This window comes from Lissotriton helveticus, chromosome 9, assembly GCF_964261635.1.
Source record: "Lissotriton helveticus chromosome 9, aLisHel1.1, whole genome shotgun sequence".
In the NCBI taxonomy this organism is placed as follows: domain Eukaryota; kingdom Metazoa; phylum Chordata; class Amphibia; order Caudata; family Salamandridae; genus Lissotriton; species Lissotriton helveticus.
The window spans coordinates 1258028910-1258052026 of record NC_136070.1 but is presented as its reverse complement, the minus strand read 5'-3'; the positions used below and the strand labels follow the sequence as shown (position 1 = coordinate 1258052026).

The 23117-nt window shown below is 44.4% G+C and overlaps 1 protein-coding gene across 1 annotated transcript in view; it reads left to right on the top strand.

The window, feature by feature from the left end:
• Positions 1 to 23117, top strand: part of PRKAR2A (protein kinase cAMP-dependent type II regulatory subunit alpha) — a 610052-nt gene that overhangs the window by 323215 nt on the left and 263720 nt on the right. The gene's annotated exons all lie outside the window — the stretch shown is intronic.

The following is a 23117-nucleotide window of genomic DNA, read 5'->3' as shown; positions in this document are numbered from 1 at the left end:
GGTTCTGATGGAGGGCAGTCAAGTCTCCAATCAGATTATAGGAGCGGCGGCAGATGGGGTAACGTTGGCAGCGCATGGTTATGCGCATGGAATCACAGCGAGGAGATCCTCATGGTTGCGACTTACGGCATTAAAACCCGAGGCTCAAGCCAGAATTCTAAATCTTCCTTTTTCGGGCACGTCTCTCTTTGGTGCGAGTGCTGATGAGGAGATGCAGCGGATGAAGACTGAGTTAGACACCCTCAAAGCCGTGGGGCTTGAAAAGAAAAAGGAATTCCGGAAGAAGTTCCGTTCGGCCAACAAGGGCTCTTCGAAGCAGAGGGTTCAAACCCCTCACTGGCAGAAGGGCCAGAACCAGCAAGGTCAACAAAAGTCGCAATACAAAGGCAAGCGCAATTCCAAAGGAAATGGAAATCAGCGACAAGGCAACAACTTCAATAAGTCTCAGCAGAAGCAATGAGTCTTTACTTCCCCCAGCGCCGTTGTCCACTCCAGTGGGGGGAAGCATTGCGCATCACAGGACAGAGTGGCAGGCCATTACAAAAGATCAATGGGTGTTGTCTACGCTGCAGAATGGGTACTGTCTTCGTTTCCATAGTCTACCTCCACCCGTTCCTCCGATGTCAACGTCAAGCCACCAGCTACAAATGTTAAAGAAAGAAGTAGCGACACTCTTCGAGAAATCAGCCATCGAGAGGGTACCGGTGGCTCAAAGGGGTAAAGGAGTATACTCGAGGTATTTTCTGGTCAGAAAAAAGGGCCAGAAGGCAGAATACAGGCCTATTCTGGACTTGAGAACACTCAATCTACATGTACGAAAAGAAAAATTTCGCATGTTGGCGCTTCACCAAAAATATCCACATCTCAGGAAGGGGGATTGGATGTGTTCGGTGGACCTTCAGGACGCATATTTTCATGTCCCGATACGACCAGATCACAGAAGATTCCTTCGGTTCCGGGTGGGGACCTCTCACTACCAGTTCAAAGTCCTTCCGTTTGGGTTGAAGTCGGCCCCCAGAGTGTTCACAAAGTGTGTCGCAGTGGTGGCGGCAGCTCTACGCCGCAGAGGAGTCTTCGTATACCCATACTTAGACGATTGGCTGTTGAAAGGTCCAACTCCGGACAATGTAAGGAATCAATTCCAGACATGCATAGAACTTTGTCAACGTCTGGGCCTGCATGTCAACGACAAGAAGTCGGTCTCCCATCCCACTCAGAAGATTCACTTCCTAGGAGCTCTGCTAGACTCCGAGGTAGGAAAAGTGTTTCCTTCGGAGGAGAGACAGTTTTCAATAGCACTCAAGTGCCAGCAAGTTCTTCGCAACAGGACTCAGAAAGTGCGAAAGATAGCCTCCCTCTTAGGATCGATGGCTTCCTGCATATTCTTAGTACCGAACGCCAGACTTCGGATGCGTCCTCTTCAGCAGGATCTGGAGGACAAATGGGACCAGCAATCAGATCGCTGGGACGATCAGATCACTTTGTCGGAGGTAGCACGATCTTCCATCCTGTGGTGGACGAAGAAGCAGAACATGCAAGTGGGAGTTCTCTTCCATCAATCTCCTCCTACACAAACGATCATCACAGACGCGTCATTGCAAGGCTGGGGGGCGCACATGGGTCCTCTTCAGGTGCAGGGTCCGTGGTCGTCCAAGGAAAGCACCTACCACATCAACTTGCTGGAGTTGAGCAGTCCACCTGGCTCTCAAAGCGTTCCTTCCCTCGCTTCAGAAAGAGGTGGTTCTAGTACAGACGGACAACACCACCACTATGTACTATTTAAACAAGCAGGGAGGAACCCGCTCAAGGACTCTGTCACTAGAAGCTCAGGGCATCTGGCATTGGCTTCTGGCTCGCAAGTTGTCTGTTCAAGCAGTCCACCTCCCAGGAGAGCAGAACGTGAGGGCGGACGCACTAAGTCGGCACTTCGCAGACAGAGAAGACTGGGTTCTCAACGACGAAGTGCTAGACGACGTGTTCCAGTCTTGGGGTCGTCCTTCCATAGATCTCTTCGCGGACGACGTAAACAGCAAATGCCCAAGCTTCGCCTCAAGGTTCTATCGACCAGGAACGAGGGGGAAAGCTCTTTTGATCGATTGGTCAGGGGAATTTGTGTATGCCTTTCCACCCCTTCCTCTGATCCCGAAGGTGGTGAGCAAGCTGAGCCACTCGTGCACAACAATGATCCTGATTGCCCCCGACTGGCCGAGGCAATGGTGGTACACGGACCTCCTTCACCTGTCAGTGTCTCCTCACAAGAGGCTTCCATGCAGGCCGGACCTGTTATCGAAGATGAAGGGGAGGATTCACCATCCCAACCTTCCGTCACTGAACTTGGCAGCATGGCTCCTGAGGTCATTCAGTACGGCCATCTAGGGCTGCCACAAGACTGCATGTCCATTCTGAGAGAAGCATGACGTCCTTCCACGAGACATTCTTACGCATGCAAGTAGAAGAGGTTCTATATGTGGTGCGTGCAGAATGGTCACAATCCGGTGAAGAGTCAGGAAGAAGCAGTTCTTCCATACTTGTTATACCTTGCTAAAGCAGGTTTGAAGTTTAACTCCATTAAGGTGCATTTAGCCGCTATAACTGCTTATAGGCGATCACCTTCACAAACCTCTTTTTTTCAGTTGCCAGCAGTAAAAGATTTCCTGCAAGGTCTGAAAAAGGTTTACCCTCCTGTACGGCCTCCTTCTCCTCCCTGGGAGCTGAACCTAGTACTATCAAAGTTGATGGGCCCACCTTTTGAGCCCATTCATAAAGCTACTTTACAGCATATTTCCTGGAAAGCGGCTTTTTTGGTAGCGATTACGTCAGCCCGTAGGGTGAGCGAAATTCAGGCCTTATGTACTAAAGAACCGTATACAGTTTTTCATTTGAACAGAGTGGTGCTCAGAACGCACCCTTCTTTCCTGCCGAAAGTGGTGTCAGATTTTCATGTCAATCAGTCTATCTCTTTACCCACTTTCTTTCCTAATCCCTCTACTCCAGCTGAGAGGGCGTTACACTCTTTGGACCTGAAAAGGGTTTTAAAGTTCTATCTGGACAGGTCCAAGTCTATTCGACATTCTGATCAATTGTTTGTTAACTACGGATCGATCAGAACTGGCCATGCAGCATCGAAACGGTCCATTTCCAGGTGGATCGTTTCGTGTATCAAATTTGCTTACCAATTGGCGCAGAAACCTCTGGTTTTTCCTCCTAAAGCGCATTCCACTAGAGGTAGAGCGGCCACGGCGGCTTACCTACATGATGTGCCCATGTCTGAGATTTGTAAAGCGGCAACCTGGAGGTCTGTCCATACATTTACCAGACATTACTGTCTAGATTCTGACACGAGAGCAGATACCCAGGTGGGCCAGGCCTCCCTGAGGAATCTGTTTAACAGCTGAGTTATTTGGCTGTTATTGCTTGGTTGGGTCATGTACTTCTCATTTACCTGCAGGTGGTTGATGGGCTTGCTATTCTATTCAGTGCTTATGACTATTGATGAGGATCCCCTGGAAGAGAAGGATAAGTTACTTACCTGTAATCCTAGTTCTCTTCCAGGGGTATCCTCATCAAAGTCATAAGCAACCCACCCGCCTCCCCAGGTAAATGAGATTTGGTACTTTTTTTTCAATCTTGTGGTTGAGCCCTGTCTTCAGGGTTATGCAAAGAACAACTGACCTAACTGTCACCCCTGAGGCATGATGGGAAGCCTGGGGTCATGGCTGCCTTAAAGGCACGGTGCCAGTTTTTTGTTGAAAATGGTTTCATTTTCTATGCTATTGTTTTGCAATGCAGCCTGAGGGCTAACAAGGTCTATTTACAAGCAATTTTCAGGATTTATGAGTGGTCTACTCATTAAAACACAAAGTTCAAAGGTTATTTGACCTAAGGTGTTTTTCTTTTACTTCCTTACTAATTGCAGTGCATGTATATGTGTTTACATTGTTTTAGCCTCAGTTATGGAGCTGCATTGGTGTGAGAAAAATAATATATGTGCATACATATATGTGGAGCGAGATATGTGTTTTTTACATATATATATTTTTATATTGTTTCCGGGGTCCCGCACATGGGCGGGAATATTCAGTGCTTATGACTTAGATGAGGATACCCCTGGAAGAGAACTAGGATTACAGGTAAGTAACTTATCCTTCTCTTAAGAGTTAGTGAGCTTCAAGCGCTCACCATTCAAGAACCATTTTTACAAATAGATCATAACAAAGTGGTTCTTTGGACAAACTCAAACTTTCTACCAAAAGGTTTCTCCTTTTCATCTCAACCAGTCGGTAGAGTTACAAATATTTTTCTCGCAACCACAAACAGTTGCAGAAAGAGCTCTTCACACCTTAGATGTCAAAAGAGCACTCCTGTATTATATCGACAGAACCAAACTTTTTCGTAAAACAAAACAACTTTTTGTATCCTTCTCTCCACCACATGAAGGCAATCCTATATCAAAGTCTGGAATTGCAAGATGGATTGTAAAATGTATTCAATATTCAGAAAGCAAAATGCACCTTAACTATTCCACCTAAAGCCCACTCTACAAGAAAAATAGGGATTTTAATGGCTTTCTTAGGGAACATTCCCTTAGATGACATCTGCAAAGCAGCTACATGGTCTACACTACACACATTCACAAAACATTATTGTGTAGATGTGCAAGCAAAGCAACAAGCTAGTGTGGGCCAGTCTGTACTCAAAACATTGTTTCAAACAACTGCAACAGATACTGGTGGTCGCCGCTAGGGTGGAGTACTGCTATACAATCTATGCATAACGTGTAATCTGCAGCTCATTTGCCTCGAACAGAAAATGCTACTTACCAGTATGCATCTGTTCTTGGCATGTAGAGCTGCAGAGTAACACACGCCCACCCGCCTCTCCGGCTACCTATATCTGTTCCAGTATTATCTTATTTAGATACACCATACATAGGAATCTTTTCCATTTCTCACAAAACTCCATTTCCCTTAACTGGCGAAAAAACAATCTGAAGATGGAGCCCATGCGCACTGTGGTCCACAGGAGGAGTCCCCTATCTCGTGAACTCCAAAGTCTTTTCCAGGACAATAACAAAGTGCAAACATCCGAGCCCAACACCAGGTGGCGATCTATGAATAGTGTATAACTCTGCAGGTCCACATGCCAAGAACAGAAGCATACTGGTAAGTAGCATTTTCCTTTTTCTTTCTCTTCTTTCTTTATATATTTTCTAATATTAACATTGAGTATTCTTGAGGTTACCCATTTATATATTTGATTATTTTGAACTATCTGCATTTCTATGCCTATCGTTAAATACTTGTGTCAACATATTCCAGAGTTCATACTGAGAAGTTTGTTTCTCCTTCTACTCTTTACTATGCCTATTTTATTCAGAGAAAACTAGTACAAAAATGTGCTCATAACTGAGAGCCACTTTGATTCAAGCATGTGAATCTATGAAAGTTCCAATACTGGAGTAATAAAATAAGTTACTGATCTGTAACTTTAGTTATGCAGTATTGGAATCTTTAATAGATTCACATGCGACCTTCCCTCCTCCCCTGAGAAAGCGAAACCTTTTGGACCTTTATAGTTAAACCTATTGCCCTACTGCTGCGAAAATCTGAAGATCTGAGGTTCTCTCAAGAGGTTCTAGAGGGTGGAGTTCTGATTTGTTGGGTTTTTTATTTGGTCTCTTTTACATAAAGAGCTAGATATGTTATACAACTCAAATGGGCCTGGGCCTAGCTTTCTAGTTTTTACTAGCTTTGCATTGCTATTTTGATGTACCGGGAACTCCCTTCTCAACGACGGGGAATGATACAAGCATGTGAATCTATGAAAGATTCCAATACCGGAGAACTAAAGTTACAGGTAAGTACATTATTTTCTTTCTGGGGCATTTATAAGCCCCAGAAGGAGGCCCCCTGCCCCTTTAATTCCTGCATGCCCTAGGGACCTGACCCCTTAAAATAAACAATTCACCAGGAGCAGCGGATCCAACGTGGCTCCCACTAAACAAAAAAATATGCTTTTTTGGACCTTAAGGGTCCCTGAGGCTCCCCCCTTAGAGGCATAGGGGGTCAGGGTATTCCTACCCTGCTCCCTTCGCTCATTTTTTTGTAAACGTTTTTTTGTGGAACTCCACACAGGCAGAGTCTCAAGATGGCTGCCAACAACTTCGTGGTTCGGAAGCCAATCAGATCTCAGCACGAGATCTAGAGGGTCACGGAGCCTTCGTGTCCCTATGTATACACATTTGGGCTTCAGTTAATATAGTTAAAACTGCTGAACAGATTTACATTAAATCACAAAAAGGCACTTCCCTGCACCAATATCTACCTTTTGGATATTTGCTGTAGATCCATTAAGCAGTTCAGGCCGTAGCCAAGTCTAAAGTTTCTAGGGGAGTTAAAAAGGTGAAACCATGTTTTGGGACCCAATCCTTTTTCTCGGCTCCCACTTGAAGGATCACCCAAACACGTTAAAGACAGCAGCTGAATTGAGTGTTCAACTAGTTTAGAAAATGTTGTTAGGATTTCTCAAACGGCACCAAAGTTATTGGGAAAATAAAACGCAGAGAGAGGGAGAGAGGGAGAGAGAGGGGGAGGGAGGGGGAGGGGGAGGGAGGGGGAGGGAGAATGAGGGGGAGGGGGAGGGGGAGGGAGAATGAGGGGGAGAATGAGGGGGAGGGAGTGTGTGGGGGATTGTGTGTGAGAGGTCACAGGTTCATATCCCCTTCCGAGGTCAAAAAAATAAGTATCATTGATTTGGGTAACAATAAACATCTGTTATTTAGTGCCAAGATACACTTCTGGGTGAACATGCGCTTTACAAATGCATGTTATGTGCGTATTTATGAGTATTCTTTTTTTATGACAAAGATTTTTATATAGCATGAAGCCCCAACTGTAAGGATTCTGTATCATAGCGTTTTACGGTGAGCACCAGTTGTGTTAAACACAAAAACATACCTTGTGTGTAGGCACGGGGAGAATATGTGATTTCCCCAGAATCACAGGATGTTGAGCGTCGGTGCCGAGAGTCGAACCAGATTCCTCAGCTTCGAGGTCGACCACTCTAGCCGTTAGGCCACATCCTCTCCCTGTATGTGTGTATAAACACGTGTGTGTGTGTGTATGTGTGTATATGTATATATATATATATATATATATATATATATATATATATATATATATATATATATACATATACAGCATACAAATTGTCCTGTCGCAGCGGGAGCGCTAGTCAGTCGGTGCCAGCGATGGGACCAGGGCAGTGTCCCAATTCATGAAATACCAGGAAATCGCTGCACACACCTTGATATTTGTTGCAGTTTCTTTATTTTTCAAAACGTGACATATATATATATATATGTATATGTGTATATATATATATATATATATATATATATATATATCTCAAGTCCTCAAAACCACTCATCAGGCGCTCGTTGAATCCCACATTCTAACTTACCCGAGATACATTGATGATGTTTTTATATTGTGGAAGGGAGATGAAAAAGAAGCATACGGCTTCGTAGATGAGATAAATAAAAATTATTTAAACTCAAATTCACTTCCCACATCCACAAAAATCAATGGCATTTTTGGACGTAAGGGTTTGTCAGTAATGGTAAAATTGAAAGTACCCTATACAGGAAACCAACTTCTGGTAACATCACTTTGCATGCCACAAGCTCTCACCCTAAACACCTCATTGCTAGCATTCCATATGGAGAAATTTTAAGACTAAAACGTATTTGCAGCAATGAGGTGGATTTTAATAAATACAAACAACAAACATTTCTTTTAGGGTTCAAGGGAAATATTTAAAGACCAGAGCACAGTTATACTCCCCACACAAGGATTCAAAAACAACAAATAACTGTGGGTCTAGAAAGTGAGCTCAAGACATGCTAAATAGTGCTGGCTATGTGTCTGCTACTACAAGGACGTTAGAAGACAGACTGGACAGTTAACCACTGTGAAAAATGTCCATCAGTTACGCGTTTCTAGGCACCCAGTACATCATTTGGTCTACTCCACAGTAGTATCACCACCACTCTATCTCCATAGATGTATATTGGGGATACAGAGTGATGGGTGGATGTCTGGCAGAAGAGATTTAATCGTAACTGTGAGCAGTGCACAAAAAATGAGTGTGAAAAGAATATGTAAAAGTAAAATTGGATGGTGCATGCAATTATTACTTTATTCTGGAGTCAAGCACCTCCAAATTTAAAAACAATAGTGCAAAAAAGTCAGATGGTTCAAGCAAATACCTTCTGACTGGGTTATCTGGTCGACATGTTTCTGCGGTGACTGGTCAATCATTAGACCATCCGCTTCCTCAGGACCCATAAACTTAATTGCTACTGCTAAACAAAGTGAGTGTGAAAAAACAGGACATTAGTGAATGAGAAAAGTGTCACCTGTACACTTCCATAATCCTCCTGTGAGTGTCCGTTTTATGCCACAGCCAGCAAATCCACATGTAATGAAAACACAAACATTCACAGCACTTAAGTTAGTTCATGCTGTGTACACATTATAAAACAAGATATTCAGATACTGCATCTGGGTCAAATGACCCTAGTGTGTATAACTAAATCAGCGTGATTAAAGTCTCACCTTAATTTGTAAGGGGGAATGCCTCACCTCACCTGGCAAACAGCTCAGGAAAATGAAGCACCGCTCTGTATTGCGGAAAAAATATATACAAAAGTCAGTGTAAAATACCAGTGTCAGGCAGGTACAGAGTCATCCCTAAAAGGTGCCGAAAGCACCAAGTAGGTGTCATTTTGCTTATCATTGTTCAAAAATAAGGCATATTGTTAGGCATACTTTAGGAGTGTATTGTTCCACGCATCAAGCGTCACTCTCTGTAAATTATCGAATGACAGCCTCATAAGGATACAAGCCTTTAGCGTGTCAAAGGGCGCCTCATGGTGTCGATCAATGCTGTCCAATATCGTTAATCTCTCAATTGTTAATGGTCTTGATGCGAGCACCGGCCATCAAGGCACAGTGAAATTATTAAATGCGCTGTGTCAGCATGCGCGATCTAACCATAAGTATATCTTAAATACATCTTATGTCAAAAAGGCATTTCTTAGCGATAAAGGAGAATGCTTAAATGGACTCCTATTAATAGTGATCGCGGAGGTGCCCAATAGACTATTAACCCCAAAACGGTCACGCTGTGTTGACAGGCGCCGTCTGTCTGTACCAGCAAACGGGGTCTCATAAAGCATACCAAAGTTAACAAGGAGTTAATGCGAGAGGCAAAGCCGACTCACCTCTCCGTCGGTTCTTCAATCAGCCATCCGGGCTGTTTGGGGAGGTGCTGCGGGGGGCGCCGTGCAGTGCCTTATCGTTTCTGAGCCTGCGCGGTGAGTCACGCGCGCGGCTCATGGAACTACAGAAACAGGCAAAGAATGCCGGGAAATGTGGTCCCGCTTCCGCTAGGCATGTACAAACTACAAAAACGATGGGAAATGTAGTCTAGCTCGCTGGAGCTAGGTCGCGTGTACTTTAATTCTACAAGCATGCCGCTGATCTCAAGCCTCTCTATTCGGAAGCGGTGACATCAAAAGTATGCCCGCGGTGAATAGACTGCTAGTCTCTTAGTGTCAGGTTTTAAACACTCTCCTAACCCAGGGCTGCTACCCGGGGCTTGACTAAAGTGGTATTGGGAATAAAGGATTTGATGATAGTACAGACTTCATCAGATCCTCAGCATAATAATAGCATATTTACAAGGCATATACATAAGCCAGACAGTTATCTGGTTGTGAGGCATGGATAGATATGATGGAAATATATGGTCCATATATTTCCATCATATCTATCCATGCCTCACAACCATTTAAGCATTCTCCTTTATCGCTAAGAAATGCCTTTTTGACATAAGATGTATTTAAGATATACTTATGGTTAGATCGCGCATGCTGACACAGCGCATTTAATAATTTCACTGTGCCTTGATGGCCGGTGCTCGCATCAAGACCATTAACAATTGAGAGATTAACGATATTGGACAGCATTGATCGACACCATGAGGCGCCCTTTGACACGCTAAAGGCTTGTATCCTTATGAGGCTGTCATTCGATAATTTACAGAGAGTGACGCTTGATGCGTGGAACAATACACTCCTAAAGTATGCCTAACAATATGCCTTATTTTTGAACAATGATAAGCAAAATGACACCTACTTGGTGCTTTCGGCACCTTTTAGGGATGACTCTGTACCTGCCTGACACTGGTATTTTACACTGACTTTTGTATATATTTTTTCCGCAATACAGAGCGGTGCTTCATTTTCCTGAGCTGTTTGCCAGGTGAGGTGAGGCATTCCCCCTTACAAATTAAGGTGAGACTTTAATCACGCTGATTTAGTTATACACACTAGGGTCATTTGACCCAGATGCAGTATCTGAATATCTTGTTTTATAATGTGTACACAGCATGAACTAACTTAAGTGCTGTGAATGTTTGTGTTTTCATTACATGTGGATTTGCTGGCTGTGGCATAAAACGGACACTCACAGGAGGATTATGGAAGTGTACAGGTGACACTTTTCTCATTCACTAATGTCCTGTTTTTTCACACTCACTTTGTTTAGCAGTAGCAATTAAGTTTATGGGTCCTGAGGAAGCGGATGGTCTAATGATTGACCAGTCACCGCAGAAACATGTCGACCAGATAACCCAGTCAGAAGGTATTTGCTTGAACCATCTGACTTTTTTGCACTATTGTTTTTAAATTTGGAGGTGCTTGACTCCAGAATAAAGTAATAATTGCATGCACCATCCAATTTTACTTTTACATATTCTTTTCACACTCATTTTTTGTGCACTGCTCACAGTTACGATTAAATCTCTTCTGCCAGACATCCACCCATCACTCTGTATCCCCAATATACATCTATGGAGATAGAGTGGTGGTGATACTACTGTGGAGTAGACCAAATGATGTACTGGGTGCCTAGAAACGCGTAACTGATGGACATTTTTCACAGTGGTTAACTGTCCAGTCTGTCTTCTAACGTCCTTGTAGTAGCAGACACATAGCCAGCACTATTTAGCATGTCTTGAGCTCACTTTCTAGACCCACAGTTATTTGTTAATTTTGGATTTTAATAAATGTCAGTCTGATCTGGTGGGGAGACGACAAGCCAGAGGGTATTCAGATAAAATAATTGCAGATGCACTAGAAAAGGCCAATATACGACCTAGAATAAGCCTTTTTGAACAACAAAATAAAGAAAAATAAATGATATCTCCTTCAACATACAGAATCATGAATACCCCCAGACTAATTACAACATATAACAGGGAAGAGCGTAAAATAAGATCTATTGTTAACAAGCATTGGCCAATAGTACTCACTGATAATACTCTCCGAAATAGATTGGCAGATATACCAATTATTACATTCAGACGAGGGAAGTACCATGGGTACTATTTTGGACAAAGTCTCACCAGAAACCAGAAAAGCTAGTTCCTGGTTACAACCAGCGAAGGGGTTTGGAAAATGTGCAACTTGCAGAGCATGTAAGTTTGGCCGAAATGTGACAGAGTATTCTACTCCCTTTAGCGAAACACCTCTTTCCATTCAAGGTTCATATAACTGTAAAACCGAATATGCTGTATATGTCCTGACGCGCACCTGTGGTCTTCACTACATTGGTAGTACGAAGCTGCAGGTGCATGTCAGGATATTGCAGCATATAGTAGCAATTCTCCACAGTGATCCAACGTATCCAGTGGCTCGACGTTTCAAGCGTAATCATGCGAATGACATTAATTGCCTTTCATACTATGTCATCAGTGCTGTGGCTATATCTAAAAGAGGAGGCAACAGAGAATGCCAGCTTAGGCAATTAGAGACAAAATTCATTTTACAGTTCGACTGTAAATGGCCTAATGGTTTAAACACTACAGATGATATGTATAACTTTTTATAAGTGGGATAGGAGTGTTTCCTACTGATTTACATTGATATCCTACTATGTATGAATAAGATATGAAGATATGATTATTGACAAACTCTGATGAATTTCTATTTCCTTCCTTTCCCTCATGATCTGATTTTCGTGGAAATAGATTCTTTTTAATGCAAGTGAATACTTTTTTATATATCTTTTAATGGTATTCTGTCCTGCTGTGGACATTTTACTATTATCAATATATTCGCTTTTAGATATTTTTTGCATTAATAATATACTTTATCAGATCTATTTTATAAACTAAATGTTGTCTATATAAGCACTTTAAAATGTGCACTTTTTGCACACTTTGCACCGATTCTTGCACAAAGAAAAAGAAAAAAGAGAAAAAAATATTGTTGCACATATACAGTTTAACATATGGCCATTTAAGGATGTATCATGTGATAAAAGACCAAATAAGACTACATTGTGTAAGCATTTGATGGATTTATTCAATTATATGTATTTTTTTGCCTAACAAATGTCTTTGAAAGTAATAGGTTTTTTGCACATTTTAATGTATTTATGTGCTTAATAATAATAAGACATGTAGGTAATGTAACAATATGTCTGTGGATGTAAACACAATTGATAAAAGCCACCAAAATGTAGTCTTTCCTTTGTATTTATGGCCATGTGACCTGTGATGGTAGTCAAGGGGTGTGTTCATTTTAGAAAAATCAAGACGGCATGTATGCATTTTACACGTGAGCAAGGGCTTTTCAGCTCGAAACGCGTTGTTGGGTCGTGAAAAATAAATTAGACCTTGCCTAAAGTGCTGCGGGGTCTGTGCCTCCTTCTTCGCCGTACCGCCGCTGTGTGGGAGTCGGAAGTGGTGGTAGCAGTCAATTTTATTTATATATATATATATCTACTATATATTATGCAAATGTATATGTGTATATGTGATTATGAATACTTTTTATTAATTAACTCATATAAGATGCAAGAAAAAAAAAACTACGCGTTTTGGCCGTAGCTTTTCGGCAGGCTCATAAAGTTTTTCAGTGCAGTGTCAAGTTAAAGGTACAGCCGTGTACCCACCACCAATTCGTTTAATTTAGCAAATGGACTACTAGCCTCATACATTTTTTGCATTTTCGACACACAGTTGGTATTCAGCAAAGAGACTCTAATGCATAGATGTATGTTGTCCTGCCATTTGCTTTATTACTGAATCCACATAATGGGGCCTGCTCGCCATGTACAACATCATGCACATGTAATCCCACAATGCAGTGACATCATATGTCTTCTAGCCCAGTAAAGTACCATAAAGTGCAGATGTCGCTAATGCTATCCTTAGCCACATTTTCACAATGACAACATATGTTTAAAGCCCAGTCAGGTACCATCTGTGTACAGAACTAATTTACTTTTTACTAAACAATTGTATTGGTTTTAAGCAAAGTAAAAATAAAATTTTAAAAACAGCAATACAGTACAGTTCAATGATGTTAAGGTCCCACATTTGATGAGGTGAATAAATTAGGATATATCATGACCCCGATAAGTCGCAATTGGTCCATACAATCAATCAAGCAACAACATTGTCAAGTTATCTGACCCAACCATTTCCTCAAGACCTTACAATATTTCCTTGGACAGCCCCATACCTCGTATTGGGGCTTCTCTTCTGTGGCACACCAGCCTACCCCCATGCGCCACTTCTTGACGCTAGGCAGAGTAGGACGTTTCCTGTTGGTGGCTATGTCACGCTTGGCTATAATCATCACCGCATTGAAGAACAGCTTTTCCTTCCTGGACCCATCCAACTCATCCTTAATCCACACCAGCGTGTGTAGTGGGCCCTCCCAACCCAAGACCTCAGTGAGTTCTTGCTCTATGCACCCCCAGAATTGTGCCAAGCGGGTACATGTCCAAACCATGTGGTAGAAGTCTGCCTGGTCCTGGCCGCAGCATGTACAGGAAGCAGTAGGGTATAGGCCGCCCTGTTGAGGTGAGTGGTGGTTAAGTAGGCTGCGTGCAAATAGTACAGTTGGATCAGACAGAGGCTGGCTGATGCAGTAACAGTCTTTGGCGGCATCAGAGCATCCCTTCAGTCCTCCACTGAACCCAACTAGCCCTTCCATCAGTTTCTGAGCCGTTCTAGTGTAGTTGGGGTGTTGTTGGTTATTGAGCGATAAATACGGGAGATACCCCCCGCCCCCAGATTCCCTATCATGGTTTGCGCCTCTGGTGGGTTGTATTCCGGTAGTGTTGTGCTGTCCCGTATGTGTGAATGAAGGGCATGGCGTAGCTGCCGGTATATATGAAATTGTGACGGGTACAAGGAGTGCCTGGATTGCAGATCTTGGAAGGAGCTTATGTGGTCGCTAGTCCACTCATCCCCGACTTGGGAGACCCCGATAAGATCCCAAGAACAAAATCCTTTAGCCACGCTCCTTGCCATAGTGGTGTGTGTTGGTGTGTGTTGTGGAGTGTGCTGGGTTACTTTATTTGTCCATTGGGTGTGGCGCAATGAGGGCCGCCAGGCCAGAAGAATGGTTTGTGTCAACCCAGGTAGAGTTCTAGGTATAGTTTGAATTCGAGGTAGACCTAGTTCACCCAGTTCGAGTCTGTAGGCCGGGTCCTACCAACCCCCATTAAACAAAACGTGCAATGCGAGTAGGCGGGTCACCAAGTAGTATAGGTACTAGCTGGTCATTCCCATGCCCCTGTCAAAGTATGGGATCCAGCAGCAGGCTAAAGCTATGCGGGATCTTCGACCATTCCAGAGAAACATAGTGACTAGGCTATTCAGATCTCTGAACCAGGCCTCTGTTTTTTTTCATAATCTTCACACAAGTAAGGCTGCCTAAGAGTTTTGAAAATACGGGTTGATGGCGTTGATAATTTGAGCCAGCGCGTATCTGCCTGACTGACCCTAACATGGTGGCTGATTGTGATCCCAAGAAGTGCTGCCCTACGCGGAAAACCTGTCACTTCAGCTAAAACTAAAGATCTCCGCAATCTGCTATTAAATAGGCTTAATTGGATCTGATTTTTAACTGCTAACCACTGATTTCTGCCAATGTATACCTGCCTAACTGCCTGCTTGGCCCTAACATGGCGGCCGTTGAGAGAGAAACAGCGACCGCAGCTCCGTTAATGGGTGTCGCGAGATGCACGTCTAACATGGGATGGAGCCCAGCATGACCTCTAGATCAGCCCGGGGATCCAGCATGCTGCTTCCACCACCACCATCCGGCCGTCTACCCCTATATATCTCGAGGGCTTCAGTGAAGAGATCAGAGAGGTGCGGGATGAGGATCTCCCGATATGCAGCATAGTACTCCTATTGGAGACCATCTGGACCCAGGTTTTTATCTGGTGAAGTATGTGCTATGGCGTCATTGATCACTTCACGGTTGATGGGGAGGTCCACGTCATCAGATTTGGCTGTGCTGAGGCGAGGGAGGTGGAGGTGACCCGAGCTGAAAAATTCTGAAAGAGAGGTGTCCGGCTCCGCACTGCGCATAGTTCGCGATAGTAAGCAGCAAAAGCCGGGGCCATTGCCGGGGGGGGAACGGTGTACCAACCCGTCCGGGTCCACGACCTCTGGAATTATTTCATTGGCCATACGGTATGTAGCCAGTCTGTCAAGGATCTTCCCGTTCTTTCACCCCAGCCATATACCCTAGCTATGTAGGAATCCCTATAGGAGTTTGGCGGCATCCAGGGAAGTTGCTTGATTTCGCCCCTCAGGTGTAGGAGTTGTCTTTTCTTGAGTCTCGTCTCGGTTCTCCGGAGGGCATCGCTCGAGAAGCAGTGCCTGGGCTTCTTGCAGGGTGATTCGATGTGTCTGAGCTTGTTGGTTGAGTTTAAGTTGGGCCTTGGCGAAGCAACGGGTGGTGGCTTTGCTCACCTCCCAGAGAGTAGCTGGAGAGGAGACAAAGCCGGTATTGGTGAGAATATATTGCTGAATCTCTGCCCCAATCGCTTTTTTAAACTCGTTGTCCAGGAGGAACCACGCATTCATCTGCCAGGCTGGATGCGCTGAGGTAGGAGGTTCCCCAATACTTAGAAGTATAGGTGAGATGCCCCGGGAAGGATACGGATGTCTCTAATCGTCTGGCAATCAGTAAGGGGGACAAATATGAGTTATATCAGTGCATTGGTGCGGTGTGCAGCTGATGTATGGGTGAATTGTCTACTCTAGGGGTGCCAGAATCTCCAGGCGTCGTACAAGCTCTGGGAATCCGCCCAATTTGCCAAGCTCTTGGCGTGTGCAGTTCTGGCAGCGGACGGTGAGCTGGCAGTGTTGAGTGAGAACTGCATTGAAGTGGCCCCCAACTATTGTTGCACCTAGAGGTAGAGATGCGATGAGGTCAGTGATGTGTTCGAGTCGTTGTGAGCATTGATGGGGTGAGTATATAGAGACAAGGTTGATTTCCTATCAGAGCTACAAAGCCTCCCTGGGGGTCGTGAGTGGCGTAAGAGGATTGCCACCCCCTAGAGCCCCTGGCAAACCCAGAGTGCTAGACACTTTCGCTAAAAAGGGCCGTGGTTACCTATAGCGTGAGTCTTGGAGTAAGAGAATGTCAGCTGCATGGCGTTGGGCAAAGCGTATAACTGTCGTCCTTTTGACCCTGTCAAGAAGTCCATTAACGTTCAATAATAGTATGTGGAGGGAGAGTATACAATATGGATTGTTAACACTGACGCCGCCGAAACGCGTTTGTTGACAGTTGCAGAAAATTATGCAATAAATTAATTTAAACTTTGGCAACGTCTATGGCTCTGGAGTGCGCTCTTTTGAAGAACGGTTCCGCGAACAGAGGAATCGTGGTTGTGGAATATATATGTATACATATGTGTGTATGTGTATGTGTGTATATATATATATATATATTTATATATATATATATATATATGATGCATCAAGTTGTGTACATTGCATATTTGTACAACCAGCGGTATTTTGCACTCCAACGGACAGACTGGGCTTTCAAAAACACATCAATGAAAATGTGTTATTGCCATTTGGATATATTTATTTGTTTTAGAGTGTGACAATTTGAATGTTTTATCCATAGGACATGTAGCCCAATGGTGAGCAGTAGTTTAGGATTCCATCAGTTAGCCATACAGGAATCCATCACAAATATATGACTGATACCAAACGGTTTAGGTATTTTACCGACATTGTAAATAATCATGACTATTGGAATATGATGCGAGATGATTGGCGTTGGCACGCTCTGATTTTAATGGACTTACATGTATATATGGTTAAATGTGCTTTTCTTCCATGTCTGCCATGTGCAAGTATCACGTGGTGTTGATGCAATTTGACACTGGCACTTTAAAAATGAGCATTTGTATGAGGAACATTGTCATGTGAGCAAGCAATGACGTCATGTGGCATACTCTGCTTCAATAAAATTAGTACGCACTATACACATATACAGACACCCAGAATCTTCCTCACTATCCTCAGAGTCCAGCAATTTCTCAGGACCTGTAAGGGTACCCTGTGAGGCGACCGGTACAATGGAGATAAAGGTTCCAGTCCAGAACCGCGTCTCTGTAGCAAGAAAGGCTTCGGCGTTGATGTTAAAGCCATAGATGGTGACCAAACCTGAATGGTTGTACATGTAGACAGTTGTGGCGTCGACGGAAGAATCGCTGACTGGCTTGTCGACGGAGGAATGGATCCTGACGATAAGGTAGTCGTCAAAGTTGTCTTCGACGACGAGGAGGGTTTCGTCGACGGTGTAGGTGTCGTCGACGACGAGGAGGGTTTCGACGGAATTTTGTTAAGCTTGGTGGTCGACGGGGCACTGACGATGGCAGATGAAGGTTCTCTCGTCGACGAGATAGGCTTGACTGAGACATAGACCAACGTCGACGGAGGAGACGCTGTTGACATGATCTCCGGTTTAGGTGAAGAGAAGGTTACCGTAGAAGTAGATGTTGCGTCGACTGAAACCTTCGTCGACGAAGGAATCGTCGACGGTGCAGTCGACGACAGGGTCTTCTTGTGAGGAAAAGTCTTGTCAGAAGTTGGTTTCTGAGGTAAATTTTTGGTCCCTCTTCTCGGGGGTGTAGAAGGCAAAAGTTTGCTCATAGCAGGGAGAGTAGCCTTAGAAGTAGAAGGCCTCTCAGACCCCTTAGAAGATTGTTGCTTCTTCACAACCTTGGCCCCAGGAGAAGATAACACCTCTTCAGCAGCTCTCTTCCTAGAAGCTGTAGTAGACCCAGAGGCAATACTGCCTACCAAAGAAACAGGATTATCTTGATCCTTGAGCTTCTGTAGCCACAGAAGCAAGCGGCCTTCCCTGTCCTTGAGGGTGTTCTGAGGGACGGTCCTACACATCTTGAGGTCCTTCACCTGATGGTCCGGGTACAGGCAGTAAATGCACTTCTTGTAGGGATCTTCAAAGAAAAGCCAGAGCTTACCACAAGACTTACAAGCCCTGAATAAAGATTTCTTTGAGGAAGACATCTTAAAATCAAGGAATGTTAAAGGAAAAAGAGAAGTACTGAGCAGAGCGGTAAAAAAGTTTAGCACGTAATACATTCTTCTGGTGAACGGTCTCCACTTCACTTCGCCCGTATGAGTCTGGGGTCTTCCTGCAGCTGTAGAACGCGGAAACAGCGATCTAAAAAGGCATCAGCGGGGACCAGTTGCAAAGCTAACAGGAAGTAAGTCCTGCAGCGAAGATGGTCTGGTCCACACTGACGAGGCTGGTGTAGGCACACGAATGCAAGGCCCTTAATACATGTAAGGAAATGTCCTGAAATAAGTAGTTGCAGGAAGGCTCGTACTCCACAGTTTTGGTTTCAATCAAAAACGTACTGGCAGTGCGTTTCACCCACACACGGGTTTCATCACGGCCACATAAGAAAAACACAGTGCCCCATCGCCCTTAAAAAACAGAGCGTTGAGTAAATTCATTGACATAAAATACATACTTTGTCGTTCTTCATAGGGTCATAAGTTCTTTTCTAGGGGTTCCTCATCAATAGTCATCAGCATTTGAATATTCCCACCCATGCGCAGGGATCCCGGAAAATATATAAACCATTATATATGAAAAGCATATATATGCAGCTCTTTCTGTGTGTGTGTGTGTGTGTGTGTGTGTATGTGTATGTATATATATATATATATATATATATATATATATATATATATATATATATATATGCTGCAAGGCTCGTCTTCAAAGAGACGAAAAGACGAGTAAGACCCAGGTTCAGTGCAAGTTTAGATATTTATTTTTGTGCTTGCCATATCGTCACGACGCGTTTCGGCAGATCCCTGCCTTGATCACATGATATATATATATAAATTTTAAACAATGAATGCCGTCTCCCAGAAAAAAATAAAAAAAATAGGCTAAGCAGTGCTGTAAGAACTTGTCTTTGCACATGCACAAAGAAACCAGAAACACAAAAAGACACTTACACTGCTTTTAATGAACAGCAGAAAAGTAGTGCTGGAAAGAGAGACAGGCATTGTTAGGCCATTTGCTGCATTGTAACTTCAATAGCATAGAAAGTGAAAGCAAATGTAGAAAACTCAATAAACTGGCACTGTGACTTTAAGGCAGCAATGACCTCTAGCTTCCTGTCATGCCTCAGGGGTGACAGTTAGGTCAGTTGTTCTTTCTGACTCCTTCAGTCAGGACCCAGGCTAACCGGCTCCACAGATCTTTTGACTTTTATTGTCCAAAATTCACTACTATTTTTATTCAAAACCATTTACTTCAACATCTAACACCTGTTGGGGTACTACTTTACATTTTATCAGGCAGTTAGGCATTTTTTCTCTCTCAGAAATGGCTTCTCTGTTTGATCCTTGCCCTTCCTTTTGTATCCTCTGCCTACCAGATTCTCATGTTCCTGAGACTTGCCAACACTGCCAATCTTCATCAAGATGTACTCTAAAGGACAGAGAGAGGATTCGCCTTTATGGTCTCTCTGAGAAAGGTAAAGCTTCTACCTCTAGAGGCAGGTATCCTGTGAGATAGAAGAAGAGGAGACCCAGATCATCTTCCAGAAGCAAAATCCTGGTCTGTTATTCATTGTCTTTGGGCTCTGTGTCGAAAATGCCTCCACCGGCGAAAAAAACGTAGAAGACTTCCAAGCATAGAGGTACGTCAACAGCGTCGAAGCCGTCAACCCAGTGACGATCAGCGTTGAGGATATGCTCTCCGTTGGTGCGGGATCACCCTACATCGAGACTTAGCTCTCCGTCGTTGCCGTCTGTACAGTGTTCGACGTTGAGGCGCAGTCCTCCGTTGCCGCCAAACAGATGGAGGTCAGCATTTAGGCCTAGATCATGTACGACGTCGAGAAAGGGTTCAACATCGAAACAGACCCCTCAGTTGCAGTCCACAAGTAGGGATTTAACGATGAGGGGGACTCCTCCGTTGCAGCCCAAGAGACAGCGCTCAACGTTGAGGCCTAGATGGAATGTCGAGAGGTTGGACGTCAAGAAGAGTTTCTCCATCACATTCTCCTCGTAAGACCTCAAGGCTTGGTACTCCTTTGGGTACTCCTCTTCCGACGTTGAAGCACAAGTCTCCATCGGCAGGGCATCGGTCGACATCGAGGCAGAAACAATCTACACGGCTGACTGCGAGGCCACGGTCTCGGTCAGGGGACTCACAGGTCTTCGTGACGTTGAGACACCTGTAGTTAACAACATTGTTACATCATTAGACCGAGGGGCGACACTTTTCTGCACCAAATGACCTCTCCGTGTCAGCTGCAGGATCTCCACAAAATCATCTCAACATTGAGAAGTTCTTCACAGTCTCCAGAACGGCGAATGCAGAAATCCACTCCGCAGATCACGGTTCCTCCTACACAACGAGGAGAAGACCTCTGATCTCATTCTGTTCATCTCTCTCCCGGGTGGCTCCTCCCCGTCCATCACTGGCAGAAAGAGACATCAACACAGGTTCAACAGCCTTTGGACAATTCAAGTCCTCTCCATAGAATCTGCTCTGGCTCGGCTGTTGCATGCTGTGGACCTATCACCCACCACACCTTCCAGGGGTCGCCAAAGGGACAAGTCTGTATCAGGTCATAAATCTACTTCTCCGGGCTGTCATTGGAGACAAAGATCACTTTTTTGTCGTCCTCCTCGACCCACACATCCAAGAGGGATTATTCTCCAACGCTAATGGACAGACCACTGCCCAGAGTGTCACCGGTCGACAACATCAACACTTTTCATGATTTCCTGTCAAGAGAAGCACAAAGGTGAAACATAGAGATGGCTGCCTCTTCAACATCTACGTCTGTTATTGTTGAGACTCTGCATCAGAGGTACAAGTCTAGGCCTTTGCTGCCATTGGTTCTTGGTCCCTTACAACCAGTCATGGACCTTTTCCTTACCACAGCAAGGATCAAAACAACTCTGGCAAGGATCTTAAACAAATATAGACCAGCAGAGCAAAATCCCCTGTTCCTCAGGTCAGACCCTCCACCAGATTCGGCGATTATTGCGGCTGCAAAGAAGACCCATGCAGTGGCCTCTTCTTCGGCGGTCCCTCCAGACAAGGAGAGCAGAGCTCAAGATTCTTGACGGAGGACAGCTTGCGGCTCTGCAGCTGCTTCTTTGAAAGTGCCTAGTGCTGCAGCCCTGTTGGGTCGTTACGATAGGACGTTGTGGGATTCGCTGGAGCGTTTCAAGGAAAACCTGCCTAAAGAGGATTTTGAGGAAATTTTGGGGAAATTCTCCAGGATGGAGCCTTGGTTGCTAATCAAATGATCAGTGCACCAGCTGATGGAGCATCTCGATCTGCTCACTCAAACTTGCATGGCATATGTGCGTGATGATCCTCCTAGTTATAACTTACAGCCCTAAAACCAGAAGCCTTACAGCGCATCCTGAACCTCCCGTTTTCTGGAAATTCCCTTTTCGTTTCTCACACTGGTGAAGTGATGGCCAGGATGAAATCTGAACTGGACACTCTTAAAGTGGTGAGTTTAGAGAAAAGGAAGGAGTTCAGATGTCGCTACAGGCCTTACGATCGTAGAGCATTCCATCAGAGGGTACAAGCCCCTCAATGGTCTCAGAGGCAGTACAACGAGTCGAAGTCTCACTATCAGGGACATTGACCTTCCAGAGGTAGAGGAGCGCCCCAACAGTCCTCTTCCACAGCCAAGAACAATTGCAAACAATGAACATGCACTTCCTATGTGCCGTTGCCCACTCCAGTGGGACAAAGCATCGCCGGACATGTAGAAGAGTGGCGCAACATAACAAACAATTAGTCGGTGCTGAATATAATACAAAATGAATATGCACTACGTTTTTGTGCTCCTCCAAAGTGCATTCCTTGAGTAAAGACGAGTTCACCAACTGCCGTTGTTGCATCAGGAGGAATCAACTTTGTTTCAGAAATTGGCCATTGAGGAGGTTCCTCCATCTCAACGAGGATAAGGAGTATACTCCATATACTTCCTTATTTAAAAAGAAGGTTGAAAAATGATAGTTACAGGCCTATTCTGAATCTTTGTTCCCTCAACAAAGTCTGCCAAAAAGAAAAGTTTTGTATGCTGGTGCTCCATCAAATATATCCACATCTTCAGAAAGACTGGATGTTCTCGATAGTCCTTCAGCATGCTTACTTCCATGTTCCAGTTGATCCATGACACTGGACGTTCCTGCGTGTCATGGTAGGCTCCAAGCATTCGGCCTGAAATCTGAAATCTGCACCTAGAGTAGTCACAAAATGCATGGCAGTGGTAGCCGCTGCTTTACGTCGCCAAGGTACGTTCATCTATCCAGATCTTGATGACTGACTTCTAAAGGGCTCATCTCCTCAAACGGTGTAAGACCACTATCGAATCTGCCTGAACTTGCTGCAACGCTTGGGCCTTCATGTAAATATGGAGAAATAATCCATCAGCCCACCAAAAGAATTCACTACCTAGTGGCTACTCTGCACAGGAAAAGTGTCTCCTTCAGAGAAGAGACTGTAATCAATCAAGTTGAACTGCAATCTCCTTCAAGTCCTTCAGCCCTCCGTTCGGCAGGTTGCATCACTCCCGGGGTCGATGGCATCTTGCATTTTTCTGGTTCCCAACGCCAGACAGAGGATGAGGCCTCTGCAGCAGGACTTGGAACACAAATGGGATCAGACGTCGGCTCGATGGGCAGACCGGATT